We start from the raw sequence: 18,389 nt of genomic DNA on the forward strand, positions 1-18,389 counted from the left end.
CCCTAGTCAGCCCTCCCTTCTACCACCACCCCCATTCCCCCTTTCCCCTTACTATCTTTTAGGGCAAGATAGATTTCTATATCCCATTGTCTGTGTGTTATTTCCCAGTTGCATGTAAAAACAGTTTTTAGCATTTGTTTTAAACTTTGAATTCCAAATTTTCTCTCTACTTTCCTCCCCACCCACCCTCATTGAGAAGTCAAGCAGTTCAATATAGGTTATACATGTGTAGTTTTGAAAAACACTTCCATAATAGTTATGTTGTTAAAGGCATATTTCCCTACATCCTATCCCACCTCCCCCCTACTTATTCTATTTCCTCCTTTGACTCTGTCCCTTGTCAGAAGTGTTTGCTTCTGACTACCCCTCTCCAATCTGCTCTCCCTTCTATCATCCCCCCACATCCCCTTGTCCCTTGCTTTTCTATAGGTTAAGATACCTAATTGATTGCATATGTTATTTTCTCCTTAAACCGAATTTGATGTGAGTAACGTTCACTCATTCCCTCTCACCTCCCCACTCTTCCCCTGCATTATGAAACCTTTTTTTCTCTCTTTTATAGGAGATAAATTACCCCATTCTATCTTTCCCTTTCTCCTTCTTCCAATATATTCCTCTCTCACCCCTTAATTGTATTTTTTAAATATAATCCCTTCATATTCAACTCACCCTCTGCCCTCTATCTATCTATCTATCTATCTATCTATCTATCTATCTATCTATCTATCTATCTATCTATCTATCTATCTATCACCTATCCTCTCTCTCTCTCTCTCTCTCTCTCTCTTCCCTCCAACTACCCTTATGCTGAGAAAGGTCTCATGAGTTACAAATATCATCTTTCCATGTAAGAATATAATGAGTTCAACTTTAATAAGTCCCTTATGATATCTCTTTCCTGTTCACCTTTTCATGCTTCATTTGATTCTTGTATTTGAAAGTCAGATTTTCCATTCAGCTCTGGTCTTTTCATCAAGAATGTTTGAAACTCTGCTATTTCATTGACTATCCATTTTTCCCCCTGAAATATTTTACCTCAGTTTTGCTAGTTAGGTGATTCTTGGTTTTAATCCTAGCTCCTCTAATGTGGAAGCTACTAGATGTGTGTTACCCTGATCATATTTTCACAATATGCAAATTGTTTCTTTCTGGATGCTTGCAGTTTTTTCTTTTTGACCCAGGAATTCTGGAATTTGACCACAATATTCCTAGGAGTTTTCCTTTTGGTATCTCTTTCTAGAGGTGATTGGTGGATTCTTTCATTTTCTATTTTACCCTTTGCTTCTAGAATATCAGGGAGTTTTCCTTGATAATTTCTTGAAAGACAATGTCTAGGTTTGTTTGGTTTTTTTTTTTGATCATGGCTTTCAGGTAGTCCAATAATTTTTAGATTATCTCTCCTGGATTTGTTTTCCAGGTTAACTGAAAATATTAAAATATAAAAATATATAAAATATTTTCTAATGAGATATTTCACAATGTCTTCTATCTTTTCATTCTTTTGTTTCTGTTTTATAATTTCTTGATTTCTCATAAAGTCATTAGCTTCCATTAACTCCATTCTAATTTTTAAGGAATTACTTTCTTCAGTGAGCTTTTGGACCTCCATTTCCATTTGGCCAATTCTGCTTTTTAAGACATTCTTCTCCTCATTGACTTTTTGGACTTTTTTTTTGCCATTTGGGTTGATCTGTTTTTAAGGTGTTATTTTCTTCACTATTTTTTGGGATCTCGTTTAGCAAGATGTTGACTTGTTTTTCATGATTTTCTTGTATTACTCTCATTTCTTTTCCCATTTTTTCGTCTATTTCTTTTACTTGATTTTCAAAATCCTTTTTGAGCTTTCTCATGACAAATTCATGACCAATTCATATTTTTCTGGGAAGTTTTTGATGTGTGAGCTTTGACTTTGTTATTTTCTTCTGGTTGAATGTTTTGATCTTCTTTGTCACCAAAGTAAGATTCTATAGTCTGATTTTTCCCCCTGCTGTTTGCTCACCTTCCCACCAAATACTTGACTTTCAAACTCTTTGTCAAGGTAGGGCTATGTTTCCAGTGGGGGTGTAGATGGGAGTTGGTGTATGGGTCCAGGCTTTAGGGTTTTTTATCAACTGCTCTATCCCCCAACATTTGTGGTCCCAGAGCTCTGGAAGCAGTCACTGCTGCTGCCATCACCTCTGCCATCCTAGGGCTGGGTCAGATCCCAGGCAGACAATTCTCCTTTTTCACCCAGGTCCCACAGAACTTCCTTACTGACCTTTTATGTTGTCTTTGGCATTGGGTTGAGAAATATGAAAATGTCCACAACTACCAGTGATTCTGTCCCTAGAGGCCTGCTCTGGCCCTGTCTGTGTTGGCACAACCCATACTGGACTGTTCTCTTTTCCCAGTCTGTTGTGATATACCCTTCCTGTCAACCTTCCAGGTTGTCTTATGCTCGAGATTTGTTTCACTGTCATTTTGTGTGTTCAACAGTTTGAGAATTTGTTTAGAGTCATTTTTTCAGGTACTTGGAGGAGTTTGGGGGAGATCTCAAGTAAGTCCCTGCTTGTACTCTGCCATTTTGCCTCTGCCTCTCCAGGATTGTTTTCATATGCATATCTCTAGCCATTAGTGATTTAGAGCACTTTTTTCCACTTGACTATTGACAATTTTTTATTTTTTTCTTCTGAAACCTGCTTGTTCATATTCTTTGACCATTTATCAATTGGTGAATGATGTATTTTCCTAAATTTCCCTCAGTTCTTTATATATTTGAGAAATGGGGACTTTATTAGAAAAATATCATTTGCTTTCCAGTTTCCTGATTTCTTTCTAATTTGACTGCATTACTTTTGTTTGTACAAAAAGGTTTTCCATTCATGTAATCAAAATTGTTCATTTTGCTTCCTGTGATCCTGTTGATCACTTGTTTAGCCATAACCTTTGCCCTGAACCATGGATATAACAAGTACGTGTATCCATGTCCCCCCAATTACTTTTGATATCACCTTTTATGTCTAAATCATTTGTCCACTTTGACCTGATTTTGGTATATGGTGTGAATGTTGGTTTATGTCTAGAAATTACTTTCCAGTTTTCCAATAATTTTTTCATGTGATGAATTTTGCCCCTAAAGCTTGATATTTGGGTTTATCAAATATTAGATTACTGTGGTAATTTACTACTGTGTATTGTATAGATAATTTATTCCATGCCTCTATATTTTAGGCAGTACTAGATTATTTTGATGTTTACTACTGTGTAATATAGTTTGAAATCTGAAAATATGCGGTGCCTATCCTTCACATTTTTTTCATTGATTTCCTTGTTATTCTTGACCTTTTATTCTTCCAGATGAATTATTTTTTTGCATCTACAAAATAATAGTTCAATAGTCTAATTGGCATGGCACTAAGTAAATGAACTGAAGTAGAATTGTCTATTGGTTCAGCCTACCCTTGAGTAATTAATAATTCTCCCATTGTTTATGTATTCTCTCTCTCTCTGAAAAGTGTTCTGTAATTACTTCCATACAGTCTCTGAGTTTGTCTTGACAAGTAGACTATCAAGTATTTTGCATGGTTTGCAATTATTTTAAATGGTAATTCTCTTTATATTTCTTGCTGTTGGGTTTTTTGGAAGTTTATAGAAATGCTGAGGATTTATATGAGCTTATTTTGCATCTTGCAATTTTTCTGAAGTTGTTAATTGTTTCAACTAGTTGTTTTAGTTGATTCTCTAATATTCTCTAAGTATATCATCATATCATCTACGAAGAATGATAGGATTGTATTCTCATTCAATATTTTTATTCCTTCAATTTCTTTTTCTTGTCATATTGCCATTTTTAATATTTCTAGTGAAATATTGAATAGTAGTGGTGATAATGGACATTATTCCTTAATCTTTGATCTTATTTGTAAAGACTCCTATCTTATCCCTAGCATAAATAATGCTGGCTCTTGGTTTTGGATGGATACTACTTACCATTTTAAGAAAGACTCTATTTATTTCTATGTTTTCTAGTATTTTCAATAGCAATAGGTGTTTTATTTTGTCAAAAGTTTTTCTGCATCTATTGATGAGGTTAATTATGTTGATAGGTTTTCCAATATAGAACCAGTCATACATTTCTTGTATAAATTTCACCTCATCATAGTCCATGATCTTTGTGTTATATTGCTTTAATCTTTATGCTAGTATTTTATTTAAAATTTTTGCATCAAGATTCATTAGGGGAATTAGCCTATGATTTATCTTTACCTTTTTCCTTTTGTCATAGACTGTACTTCTCCTCTATCATCTTGAAAACAGTTCTTCTGTTATACATTATCCATTTTCCAATCTTCCCTCCTAATCTTTAGAGGAAAAATATCATACAAAGCTTCCTTGTTCACTTTTAGCCTGTATGCATGTACCTTTCCTAGCTCTCTATCTTTTATCTCCCTGTTTTCTATTTGTGCAGTTTCACACTGCATTATCCATTCCACCAAAATACCACAATTCTCTTAGAGGAATTGAAGGATGCAATCAGTGGGTACTAATTCACTTATTCTTCCTTACCTTCTGATTCATTAAGTTCCCTTAAGCTGGAGCCCTTTAGCTTATCTTTGTCCCTGAAAAATCCTGTTTTGATCTTTCTTTTATCCATCACAACTAAAATTTTAAAATAACGTATAAGCATGAGAGAATTGATTTAATTACTTAGTCTTTTCCTGAACATTGATATTATTTACTATTCTTTTGGTCTCTTTTGGGGGTGTTTTCAAGTTAAATGTCCTGAACACTTCTTTTTTTTATGTGCAGGAATGGCTCATATGATTCTTTTTTTCTTAATGATTAGGCTCAAATTTTCAGGTTATGTTATTTTGGTTGCCAGCTTGAGCTCTTTAGCTTTTTGGAATGTATCATTCCATTCTTTTCCTTTGTTTATTACTCTGAAGTAATACTGGGGTACTTGAATTGGATAGAAGTCTTTCTCCTGGTTCCTTCTAAGAATTATGTTTTGTTGTTGAAGCTTCAAGTCTAATATCTGTAATGGTTAAATGTTAAAACTTCAATAATAAAACATAATTTTAACATTGGTTTTCCTTTGGGGCCCAATCAGAGACAAAATTGACTAGCATTTTCTTGTTTGAAAAATGAATGAAAAGCATTTGTTAAATACTTATTATATATAATATCTTCTGTTAAGTGCTGGAGATACAAATATAAAAAGTTATAAATTCAAAGGTTTTGGAAATTTTTCCTTCATTAATTCCTTCAGTATGACATTCTTATTTCAAATAATGCTATTTTTGATATTTTCTTTCAAAATTTTTATTTTTCTTTTGAAGTATTTTGAAGTTTGTTTATTGCTACAGTGGATAGAGTAACAGGACAGAAGTCAGGAAGACCTGAATTCAAATTTGGCCTCAGACACTCACTAGCTCTGTGACCTTGTGTGTCACTTAACTCTGTCTCAACTTCCTCACCTGTAAAATGAGCTGGAGAAGGAAATGGCAAACCACTCCAGCATCTTTGCCAAGAAAACCTCAAATTGGGTCATGGAGAGTCAGATATGACTAACATGACTAACCAACAACAAAGACTATTGTTGAATAATTTCTAGATATTTAAATAAAGTTTTTTGAGACAAAATTTTTATTCATTCTCATTTGTATTGTATATATGCACTATTCTCTGGTCCTTCTGTGTTTTTACTCATTCATTCTTATGCCTTTAGAAACCTTTTTGATGGTTTATGTGTTTGTGAATCAGTTTTTTTCTCAAACTTTCTCCTTTGAACTTCTGGACTCCATTTTTTTTTCTCTTGAATCTAGACGTTGCTTAATTCTGATTTACCATTTTACTCTTTCACCCTCCCCTTTTCCACTTTTCCACAGATCTCCACTCACATTAGGAAGTGTTGAGGGCTACCTGGATTTGGCTCTGATTCCTACAATGAATAAACTTTGTGATAAGACTGATCCCTACAAGGTTTTCAATCTCTTATCCTTTAGGCCCTGAAATGCTTTCCCTTTTAGTGACTCTGTTCTGTCAGCATTTTTGCCTGACTTCCTCCTAGTTGTTCAAAAAGTTGGACCACTTTTTGAGGGCATTTGGGAAGTTTGGGGCTGAGCCATTGACATGGTGGCACTATGTCTTCATGCTAAAACTAAAGCCTGTGGGATTGCTTGTGCTGCCTGCCTCTGGCATCCAGAGGGGGTTATAGATGTGAGAAACTTAGTGGGACTTTGATGCATATAAGTGTTGTAATAGAATTTTACTTATTAGTTAAATAGTTTTCTTAATTTCACTTTTATTAATCTCTCCTTTGGTTTTTAATATTTCTAATTTGGTATTTACTTGGGGATTTTCAATTCATTCTTTTTCTAGCTTTTTCAGCTGCACATCCAATACATTGATGTCCTCTTTCTCTATTTTATTCATGTAGACATTCAAAGATATAAATCTTCCCCTAAGAACTGCCGTTGCAGTATCCCATAAGATTGGTGGGTTGTCTCATTATTATCATTCTCTTGAATGAAGTTGTTGATTGTTTCTATAATTTGTTGCTTAGCCCACTCATTCTTTAGGATTAGATTGTTTAGTTTCCAGTTAGATTTGGGTTTATATCTCCATGGCCTTTGATTGCATATAAGTTCTATTGCATTATGATTTGAGAGGGATGCCTTGACTATCTCTGCCTTTATGCACTGGATTGTGAGGTTTTTATGGTCTAGTACCTGGTCAGTTTTTGTATTTGTGTCACGTACCACTGAGAAAAAAGGTGTATTCCTTTCTATCCCCGTTAAGTTTTCTCCAGAGATCTATCACATCTATATTATTTCGAGTTCTATTCACCTCCTTAACTTCTTTCTAATTTATTTTTAGGTTAGATTTATCAAGTTTGTAGAGGGGAAAGTTGAGATCCCCCACTAGTATAGTTTTGCTGTCTATTTCTTCCTGTAATTCCCTTAACTTCTCTAAGAATTTGGATACTATACCATTTGGAGCATATATGTTTAGTATTGAAATTGGTTCTTTGTCTATGGTGCCTTTTAGCAGGATATAGTTTCTTTCCTTATCTCTTTTGATTAGATCTCCTTCTGCTTTTGCTTTGTCTGAGATTAGGATTGCTATCCCTGCTTTTTTTACATCAGTTGAAGCACAATATATTCTGCTCCAAACTTTTACCTTTACTCTGTGGGCATCCTCCCATTTCAAATGTGTTTCTTGTAAACAACATATTGTTGGATTATGGTTTTTAATCTATTCTGCTATCCATCTCCATTTTATGGGAGAGTTTATCCCATTCACGTTCACAGTTATGATTACTATTTGTGTCTTTCCCTCCATCTCCTTTCCCCTTGTTTCTGCTTTTAGTTTTGCCTTCTCCCTTCCCCTCCCCAATAGAATTTTAATTTTTGACCACTGCCTCCTTCAGTCTTCCCTCCCTTCTCTCAGTCCCCTTCCCTTTTAATCCCCTTTTCTCTTACTGCTTCTTCCCTCCCTTTTAGCCTCCCTTGCCTTTTCTTTTCCCCTTCTCCTTTCATTGCCTATAGAGCTAGTTGTGTTTCTATACTTAACTAAATTTGTTGTACACTCCTTGAATTCAATCAGATGCAAGTACTTCTCAAACAATATTCCTCTCCCTCCCCTCTTTTCCTCTACTGTAATATATTTTTGTGCCTCTTCCTGTGATAGAATTTATTTTTTTCTGCCTCCTCCTTTTCATATCTCCCATTCCAATCCCTTCACATCCTTAAATCACATTTGTTATCATCACATCATTTAATTTATACCCACTTCCTCTATCTAGGTATATCCCTTTTACATTTCATAATAAATATACAATTCTCAAGATTAACAAGTATCATCTTCCCTTATCGGAATGTAAACAGTTTGCCCACATTGCATAACAAGTTTTTTTCCCCCTGTTTACCTTTTTATGCCTCTCTTGAGACCTGCTCTTGAAGATTAAATTTTCTATTGAGTTCTGGCCTTTTCATCAGGAAGGTCTGGAAATCCCTTATTTCATTGAATGTCCATCTCCTTTCCTGAAATATTATGCTCAACTGTGCTGGGTAATTAATCCTTGGTTGTAGTCTCAGCTCCTTTGCCTTATGGAATATCATATTCCAATTTCTTTGATATTTTAATGTAGAAGCTAAAAAATCCTGTGTGGTCCTGACTACAGCTCCACAATATTTGAATTTTTTCTTTCTGGCTGCCTGCAGTATTTTTTCTTTCACTTAATAGTTCTGGAATTTGGCAACCATATTCCTTGGTGTTTTTAGTTTGGTGTCCCTTTCAGGAGGAGAATGGTGAATTATTTTGATGACTATTTTGACCTCTGGGTCTAGGTCTTCTGGGCAATTTTTCCTTGATGATTTCTTGGATGATATTGTCCATGATGATTTTTCATCGTGGCTTTCTGGTAGACCAATAATCCCTAGATTTTTCTCTCCTGGATCTATTTTCCAGGTCAGTTGTTTTTCCATTTAGATATTTTATATTTTCTTCTATGTTTTCATTCTTTAGATTCTATTTGACTGATTCATGATGTCTCATAGATTCATTAGCTCCTACTTGCCTGATTCTGTTTTTTATCAAATTTTTTTTTCAGTTAACTTTTGCATCTCTTTTTCCATCTGTCCAATTGTTCTTTTTAAGGAGCTGTTCTCTTCAGTGAATTCTTTTTTTCATATTTTTAAAATCATTGGTGAGTTTTTCTTCTATTTCTCTAATTTAGGTTTTAAAATTCTTCCAGAGCTCTTCCAAGAAGTTTTTGTGCTTCTGACCAGTTCATATTCCCTTCTGAAGTTTCAGATGGGAGTGCAGTCGCAATGCTTACCTCTTTGGTATTTGTGTTTTGGTCCTTGTCCTCATAGGAAGATTCTATGGTCTTTTCTGCTTCTTATTCATGATAATCACCCTTTTCCTAGCTTTTCAAGTAGATTTCTGCATCGGTGGTACAGGGAGCTCTGTCCCGTAGTTCTTGTGCCTAAAACTTGAGGCTTTGTGTGTTGTGGCCTCTAGTTCTTTCAGCTAGATGCTAAAATGCTGCAGTTTACCTGGTGCTGAACTGACTGGCATTTGAAAGCAGAGGCCAGGTGAGGTCTTTTTGGGTTTCCCTGCAGTTACCCTGGAGCTAGCTCATTAAATGTGGGGGAGAGGTGATCTGGATGCTAGAAGTCTCCTCTGCTGAGCTAGAGCATGGGCAAGCTCAGCTGTCTGTGCTACTGTCTTCCTGATTCTCCTGGGGTGCTGAGGCCTGCCTGGGGTCCTGGTGTTGGCAGTTGCTGGCTTCACGCCCCATGGGCCTCAGGTTCTTCTCTCAGTTTTTTGAGGTGGGGCTGTCTGAGACAGCTCTGATCCTGCACTGGTCACCTTTGGCCACAGCAAGAGGAGCCCTCCTTATCAATCTTTCTAGCCTCATGGGCTGAGAGTCTGTTTACCCCTTCTAGTGCTCCCACTGTTCTAGGGTTTTTCCTGGGGAGCTATTCTCTGGGCTCTCAAGGTCAACAAGGGGAGGGAGCAATTAGTGATCACTGCACTATCTTAACTCCCAGAAACAGAAAATCTGGTCTAATATAATTTTGTTGGTTGGAGTGTTTTTGTTTCTTATCTTATATTCATCTGAAGTTATTGCATATGTCATGAATGATCTCCTTTTTGGGTAGCTCATGGAACACTGAGACTGGAGTCAGGCAGACTTCAGTTCAAATCTGGCCTCAGAAACTTGTTTGCTGTGTGACCCTGAACAAGTTGCTTAACCTGTTTGCCTCACTGTGCTCAACTGTAAAATGGGGATAATAATAATGCCTACCTTGCATGGTAATTGTGAGAATCAAAGGAGATCCTATTTGTAACTACACAGTGCCTGACACACAGTAGTTATTACATAAATTCTTATTTCCCTTCCTTGCTGAGATTTTGGGGTCAGAGAGGTTTGTAGACAAGGCTTACTCCACCTTGCTCTTCATAATCCCCTGCTAAAATAATGTATGAGTTAAGCTTACACTTTTATAAGCAGCATTAAGTTTATAAGGGCTTTATTCACAAATATTCTGTGGGATAGATAGTACAAGTTTTAATAGATGAAGAAATTGAACCTCCGAGAGGCAAAATTTCTTGCACAAAATTGCACTGCTAGTGTTATCCAACTGAGAAGTATTTACTTATTGATACTGTGCTAGGGGTTGGGGATAGGAAAAAGAAACAATTCTGCCTTAGAGGAGCTTACGTTCTATTTGAGAGGACAAGTTATTCATATAAAAGTAAACAGGATAAATACTAGGTCATTTTGGGAGCTAGAGCATTAGACATTGGCAGGTAGGAGGACAGGTACATACGAAAGCTATGACTTAAATGTTGGTATTGGGATTCCACAATCAGTGTTTATTCCATTCTCCCATCCAAAAGAGAATTGACAAGAAAAGAAACATAAGTAGAGCTGTCCCTGTCCAAATACCTTGCTTTCTATGTTTCTACTTCTTTCCTCTATGTGACTGCAATGATTTGTGGCACCAAATCAGCCTAATCTCCCATCTTATTCAAAAGCATCAGTTCTCTGACAGTGATGGCCAGTACAGAGCCGTGCCTATCTGGGTTCTTAATGAATGCTTGGTGATGATGAGTAACTAAGCCTCCTGCCTCCACCACTGATGGTGCCTTTGTTAGAAAATTGAGATGGGGCTTGACCTTGATTAAAATCTGAAGGGAGATTGCAGCTTATTCAGGCTAGGTCACTGCTAACAGACTGCATACAGTGACTCTGTTCACTCAGGCTAAGCTGTGTTTCTGCATGGCTGCCATCATTCCTTGTTCTAGCCTCCACAGACTGTTTTCTTTATAGGAATATTTTATAAGCAAATGAGCAAGATGAAATAGGACATCTGGAAGACTAAAAAGGTTGGTTTATTTTTAGTCAGTGCAGAATAATAATAGCTTACATTCCCATGGTACTTCACAGGGACAAAGTGTTTTCATACACACTCATTTAATCATAACAACATGATGAGGCAGGTAGCACAGGGATTATTATCACTATTTAACAGACAAGAAAACTGAGGTTCTAAATGTTTAAGTGAATTGGCTCAAATTACACAGCTAGTGACAGAATTGGAACTCAATTCCATTCAAACTTTAAATCTTCTACCTTTGAACGTCTCTTTTTTGGGGGGAAGGGGAGGAGTAAACCTACATAGGAATTTAATCACACAGGTTTTGCTCCTCCAAACCCTCAAGGTGAAATTGTTTTTAATTTCTTTACTCTATAGAATCTCACAATCTTGTTTCCAAAGGGGGTCCATAGATCATCTTATCCAAACCCTTGCCTGAAACATGATAAGCAATATCTATCTACAACAGACTGGAAAAGTGATCAGTTTTTCTTTCAGCATTTAAATACCTCTAGTAACAATAGACCCTTTCATTTCTTCTTTCCCCACCCTTTCCCCTATTCCCAGACAACTCACTTTTTGGGATGATTTTTGTTGTTAGGATGTTTGTATTTATGTTGAGTTGAGAGATACAGCAGTGTTTAGTTCTTTCTAGGCAGTTATCTGAAACAATGAAATTTAAACTCCATCCAGGGATCAAGAGCTGAAATCTGCCTCCCTAACTAAAATACAAAATTATTCTTTTACTTGGTGCATTAGAAAGCATACAAAATGAATTGAGGACTTCTTCACCCACTCAGACTTGAATCTAGGAAAGAGCTATTATTTAACCTAACTGAAAACTACCAACACCAACCAAAGATGGAAAAGTATATACAGTTTAATAGATGAGGGAATCATTTGAGACATAAAGAGATCAATTGATTTGCCAAAGTAGGTAGGTAACATAGTAAGTAAGCTTCAAGGGGGAAGATTTTAAATCCAAGTTTTTCTACTGTTAAGCCCTGAAATCTATGTGATGGGCATGCTCCCTCTCTACAGTGATAACAGTCTCTATATGAGTCAAGTAACCCTTCTTAACCTAGGAACAGAAGAGTTAAGTGCAAGGTGAAATTGTCAAATCAATAGGCAGCAGTATCTGTGCTATCCTGTCTTCAGGCATGAATACCTATGGGTTATCCCAGGCATGAGAACAGCTCTTGTGATTTTAAATAGCTTTAAATCCCCAGACCCCTGCTGTAGCCTCTCTTTGGAATCCCAGAATAAATTTCATCAGGGTGGTGAGAACTGGACTTTGAATCAGGAACCCTTGGTTCAAGTATTAGCTTTACCCCTCATTAGCCATGTTATCATAGGCAAGTTACCTCACCTCATCACGTGGAAGTCAGATAATGGAAGTCACTTAACTGAGGTCATATAGCTATTAAGTCAGCTAATAAAAATGGGTTAAATGAATGAAGCACCTGGAAAGGGTCAAATTCTGTCTTCCCCTTTGTCTGTACATAGCCAGCCTGGGAATTCATCATTTTATGCCACTGTACATGAGTTACAAAAAATTACCAGCTTCAAGATACAGCATATTTAATGATATTTAATAAGTGAAGAAACCTGTCCTTCTTCAAACAGAAAGTAGCACATCTCCTACTGGCACCAGGCAATGGCTGTCTCATTTTACTTGTACTCAAGGGAGTAGTTACTTCAGAAATGATGTAAATTATTCTGAAACAGAAGGTTCAAAATCCATTATCTTAAATGAATTCTCTTGAAAAAATACACACATAGAATAATGTAACAGTAGAAGTAGGACTTGGGTTGCACTTCTCCATCAATGCCCAGATAAATGCATTTCATTCTCTAGATTCCAGGAGAAGTTCTATTTTAGAATAATGTTTGATTTTGAACCTTTGGGTTTTCAGGAACCTGTGGTCCTGGAAATCATGGTGCTGCTGGTTGTTTTTAATATTTCATTATTGCTATTTTTTGTAACATTACTTATTTTCCTATCTCCTCTATCTATCATAAAACTACTTCTTTTGTAACAATGAAATATAATTTATCAAAAACAAAACAACTTGACCATATCTGTCTCATCATGTGTATGCTTCAGTGCATGCCTCATTTCACATCTGTGGACCCCCATCTCTCTAAAGAGAGGAGAGAAGAATCTTTTTTTCATCAGTCCTATGCAGTGAAGATTGGTAATTACAATTATCTACATTCTGATATCCTTTGTTATTGCTTTACTTTATATCACTGTAAATTTTATAACAGTTCTCTGGGGTTCCTGTGAAGTGCCTATGCCATGTGCAGAGGAACAAATAAGCCTGTCCAGGAAACACTTTATAGAGCCAGCAGTGTTAGTTTTTACAAGTCAAGTAACATAAATATATTTTTAGAATTTCCAAAGATACCCCTTAACAAAGAGATGTCATTTTGAGAAGCCAAGAGAGTGTCTATTGGCAGTCATATTATCACAGAATCTCATTTTGGAAGTGATTAGTACAGTTATCTTATCAATTTTGTATGTGATCTAGAAAGTCAGTGTGGTACACAAGAAAGGAGGCTTGATTTGGAGGCAAAAGATTTAAATTCAAATTCCCCCCCCTCTTATTAGGCTGATTAGTCAATCTCTCATCCTCTTTTTCTTCATCTTTGCAAAGGTTATATAAATATATGACACAAAAGGTCATTTTCAACTCTAGTTTTACGATCTCTCCTAGCAATCCCCATTCCAGTATCTGTCAATTTTCAGTCTTACTTAACCTTCCAAAGTTCCATTTCCTCAGGGGCTGAAGCAACTTGAAAGATTGAGAATATATGTCACCTGGTAACAGTTACCTCAGAGTCCTAGATCCAGACACTCTTAGACTGCGTGAAGCTGCCTTATTGCATATTAAGAAAGTTACCAACCAAGATCTGGAGGTAGCATGGTATCTTCAGTTGAAAGGGTATAGGGTTTGAAATCAAAACACTTGAGTTCAAATATTTACTATTCTTTTCATTACCCATGTGTGATCATAGATACATTACTTTCCTCTCTGGGCCTCAGTTCCTCATCTGCAAAGTGATGAAGTTGGACTTGACTTCAAAGACCTCTTCCAGTTCTATGATACAATGATTCTTTCTCACTTTTGCATGCAGAGGAGGGCAGCGTTTGCTGCTACATTTTTGAGGTGCAAGAAACTAGACTGAATGAGGGAAAATATTTTATAGTCTAATAAACTACTTAAAAATCTCATTGAGAATAAAGTATGACAAAAGGACTAGACACAACAAAATGGAATATCTAATCCACAAAATATCGATAACAGCTGATAGCTTGCATTTATACTTTGTTTAACAATTGTAAAGAACTTTCATATATACTTATATATAATATATATATATATATTCTATTTTAATACTCACAACAACCCTTTGGAGATATGAAGTATGGGCATTATTTTGCAGATAAAGAAATAAGATAAAAAAAAAGTGGCCTTCCTAGGTCATACAACTAATAGTAATTGTAATAATAATGGTATCATTACATTTTATTGTTTAGTCATTTGTCAGTCATATCCAGCTCTTCATGTCCCCATTTGGGGTTTTCTTGGCAAAGATACTGAATTGGTTTTCCATTTTCTTCTCCAGATCATTTTACAGATGAGTAATTAAGTCCAACAGGGTTAAGTGACATGCCTAGGGTCATGTAGCTAGTAAATGTCTGAAGATAAGTCTTCCTGACTCTGGACCTGGCACTTGATCTATTGCACCACCTAGCTGCCCATTATTACATTTGCTGTTATAAAATAATAACAATAGTTAGCATATATGTCACATTAATATATGAAAACTACGATACATATGTTATCACATCTCATCCTCATAACAATCCTGGAAGGTAGGTGCTTCTATTATCCCAGTTTTACTGATGAGGAAACTGAGGCAGAGAGAATGATTTGCCCAAGATCACATATCTAATCAGTTTCTCAGGTAGGATTTGAACTCTGATGTTCCTGATTCCAAACCTAGCACGCTATCTACTTTGTTACCTTTGTAGATGGTAGTCCTGGGGATTCATTTCAATAAATATTTGTTAAGCTCCTAACAAGTACCTGGTGCCAGGCAGGATAAAATGATAAAAGAATGCACTGTCTAGGAGGCCCTCAAGGAACAAAGAATCTACTAAGAGGGCAAGATGAATGCACAGACACCTATCATGCTAGTTCTTCTAGAATGTTGCTCCAGGATTATATATAGCCATCTTGTATTCTGTCCTAGGCAATCTACATGTGAAATATAGCATTCCATTTTAGGTGCTGAATTTTAACAATTATATGACAAACTAACATGGATAATTATAATAATAAACAGAAATTTACATAGACTTTCAAGGTTTGCAGTGTACTTATATATTTTCTCCCCAAAACTAGTTTGCATGTTCAATGCTTCAGATATCATGATCTTCCTTTTACAGACAAAGAAACAGTCACAGAGAAGTTGTGACCAAGACACCGCTAGCAAATGTTGAAGGTGAGATTGGCAGTCACATCTTTCTAACTCCAACTTACCCACTATGTCACACTGCTTCCAGGGAAAAGAGTACTGGAGATCATGCCATAATTTTGTTGTTCATTCATTTCAGTTATATATGACTTTTTGTGACCACATTTGGAGTTTTCTTGGTAACAATACTGAAGTATACCATTTCTTTCTCCAGATCATTTTACAAATGAGGAAACTGAGACAAACAGGGTTAAGTGGCTTGCCCAGGTTCACATAGCCAGTATGTGTTTAAGGCCAGACTTTAGGTCATGACGATGAGTCTTCTTGACTTTGGACCCAATTCTCTATCCACTGAGAGATCTACTGTCCTCATGCCATAATAGCTTTGGTTTAACAAACTGAGAGATATTTATATTGTAGAAAGAGTGGACACCATGGAGAAGACAGAATAGATTTCTTTTTTCTTGACTCCAGTGGGCAAAGTCAGGAGAAATGGATAAAAGTTTGAGAGAAATGTGTATCAGAGAGGCAAATTTCTGCTCTATGTAAGGAAAAACTTCCTAACAATTATAACTGTTCCAAAATGAAATGGGTCGCCTTGGGATACCTTACTGGGGCTTTTTTTTAGCAAGAGCAGAATGTCTACTTGTTGAAAATGATGTAATTATGATAATAGCTAGCATTTTTATAGTGTTTGAAGGTTACAAAGTGCTTTACAAATATTATCTCATTTTATCCTCACAACAATCTTGGGAGGTAGGTGCTACTGTTATCCTCATTTTACTGATGAGGAAACAGGCAGACAGAAGTAAGAGATCTGTCCAGAATCACATAGCAAGGAAGTACCTGAGATGGATTTGAACTCAGATCTTCCTGGCTCCAGGTATGACCCACCACCCACTGTACCACCTAGCTGCCTGTTAGATTCCAAGTCAGGCTAGACTGGTTGATGTCTGAGATCTCTCCTAATTCAGCAATTCTATTGTAAAAGCATGTAGAACAATTCCAAATGGAAAAGCAATGTTACATATTATTTTAATGTTTCTAAAACTCTTTTCATCCATTTCCTGATTAGAGTCTCCCTTTGACACTGTGAGGTAGGTACTTTGTTATTCTCACCATTTTAGAGTCAGAGAGTCAAGTGATTTATCTTTAGTTACCAAGCTAGTGTCTGAAGAGAGATTGAAATCTTGTTCTTTTTTTTACTACAAATCTGTTGCCTCTCTCAAGGATAACATGAGATATTTAACCTGTGGGCTCAGGGAAGAATTCAAGAAAGAGTTGGCCTTTGAGGAAAAGGAGAAGTTTCAGTAGACAGAGATACAGTTGGGGAAGGTGGTAGGGTGTGCGGGGGGGAGACACCAGTCCAACTGTGAAAGGCTGTATGCAAAATGATACAACACCCAGAAGAAGAGAAAAGACAAAAAACTATTCTATTACAATAGTTATTTCTTCTCCTTACCTTTGTGTGATTGTGTGTTTTTGGGTATATTATTGTAAGGTACTGAGGCAGGTTGCTTATTGAAAAGTAACAAAGTAGAATATGTGTGTGTGTGTGTGTACATATATATATATATATATACGTATATATGAAAAATAATATATGTCAAGAATAATTGAATAGTAAGTGGTCTGGTTAGGTCAGAATGCAGTTTAAAATAAGGCTAGAAAGGTAAGTTGGGGTCAGATTTTTGAAGGACCTTGAATGTCAGGTGCTAAATGTCAATTTGTATTTTCTTTGGTAGACAATTTAATTGAGGGATTGGCATAGACTTTGATATGGGAAGAATTCATGGAGGACTGATTGGAATGAAATGAAACTAGAAGTAGGAATACCAAATAGTAGGCTATCACAATAGTCCAAATAAGAGGTAATCAGGACCCATACTAGGCCAGTGGCAATGGGAATTGAAGGGAGGGATAGGAATCAGAAATAATAAAGAGTTTGCAGTGACAGAGCTGAACGTTGATCAGATGTGGAAGACGAGTTAGAGGGTGCAATAATGTATGACTCTAAGCCTTTGAAATGGGGGGATAGATGGTTGACAGGGCCAGGAATGGAAATCAGAATCTTGGTAGGAGGGACAAGTCTGTAAGAGGAATAATGAGTTCAGTATGGATGTGTTGAGTTTGATGTGTCAATAGCACACCCAGGGAAGACAACAATTGTATGAATTAATGAACCCTAGAATTCTTAGAATGGCTTTGCAAGGCTACGATTCTCGAAAAATAGAACAAAACCTTGAAAAGCAAAGTCAGTGTCTGAATGTTCCTGAGGAGTCATGGCTGCTTACACAAAAAGATTGAATGTGAAAAGAATTTTTAAGAAATAGTGCTTCAGGTTAGTCATCCTGAGGGAAACAAGCCTAGTCAAAACTGAGTCCCAAAACCAGGGAGAAAAGATCTGATTACAGACTGGTTAACACCTCTGCTGTTCTCAGCCAGGAAAGGGATGGAAAAAGTGCATGTTTTGTGTGTGGCTTGTGTGTTGTTCCTGGCTGGGAATATCTTGCTTAATGGAGGCATTGCAAACATGCCTGGGGGCTTTGCAGAAGAAATAAGATCAATGCAAATCACATCAGGAAATACATACTGAGCACCTTGCAAATGTGAGACTTTGCTTAAAAACTGTGGGTGACATAGAGATAGATAAGACATGGTCTTTTTACTTAAGGAGCTGAAAGGATTATTTCAGTTCCTTGTAACAAAAATAGATCAAATACGGCAATGCTTTTGTAGCATTTATATAACACCTAATACCCTCCATTCACTAACTGATTTTTTACAAATATCTCATTTGGACCTCATAAGAACATTGTAAGGTAAGTACTATTCTTATCTACATTTCCATCTAGTGTCTGAAGAATTGAGGCAAATAGAGATTAAATGACTTGCCCAGGGTCACACAGTTAGTATCTGAGACCATATTTGAACTCAGGTCTTCCTGACTCCAGGTCAGTGTTCTATCCACTGCTGATACAAAAAGCACCTTTCTACAGGGGCTTCAATCTATACCAGATGCCAAGTCCA

General features: G+C 36.4%; 1 pseudogene; it reads right to left on the reverse strand.

The window, feature by feature from the left end:
• LOC140502312 (histone PARylation factor 1 pseudogene) overlaps positions 1 to 4,633 on the reverse strand; it is a 28,602-nt pseudogene extending 23,969 nt beyond the window's left edge.
• Positions 4,634 to 18,389: the final 13,756 nt, after the last annotated feature.

This window comes from Notamacropus eugenii, chromosome 4 (genome assembly GCF_028372415.1).
Source record: "Notamacropus eugenii isolate mMacEug1 chromosome 4, mMacEug1.pri_v2, whole genome shotgun sequence".
Lineage (NCBI taxonomy): Eukaryota > Metazoa > Chordata > Mammalia > Diprotodontia > Macropodidae > Notamacropus > Notamacropus eugenii.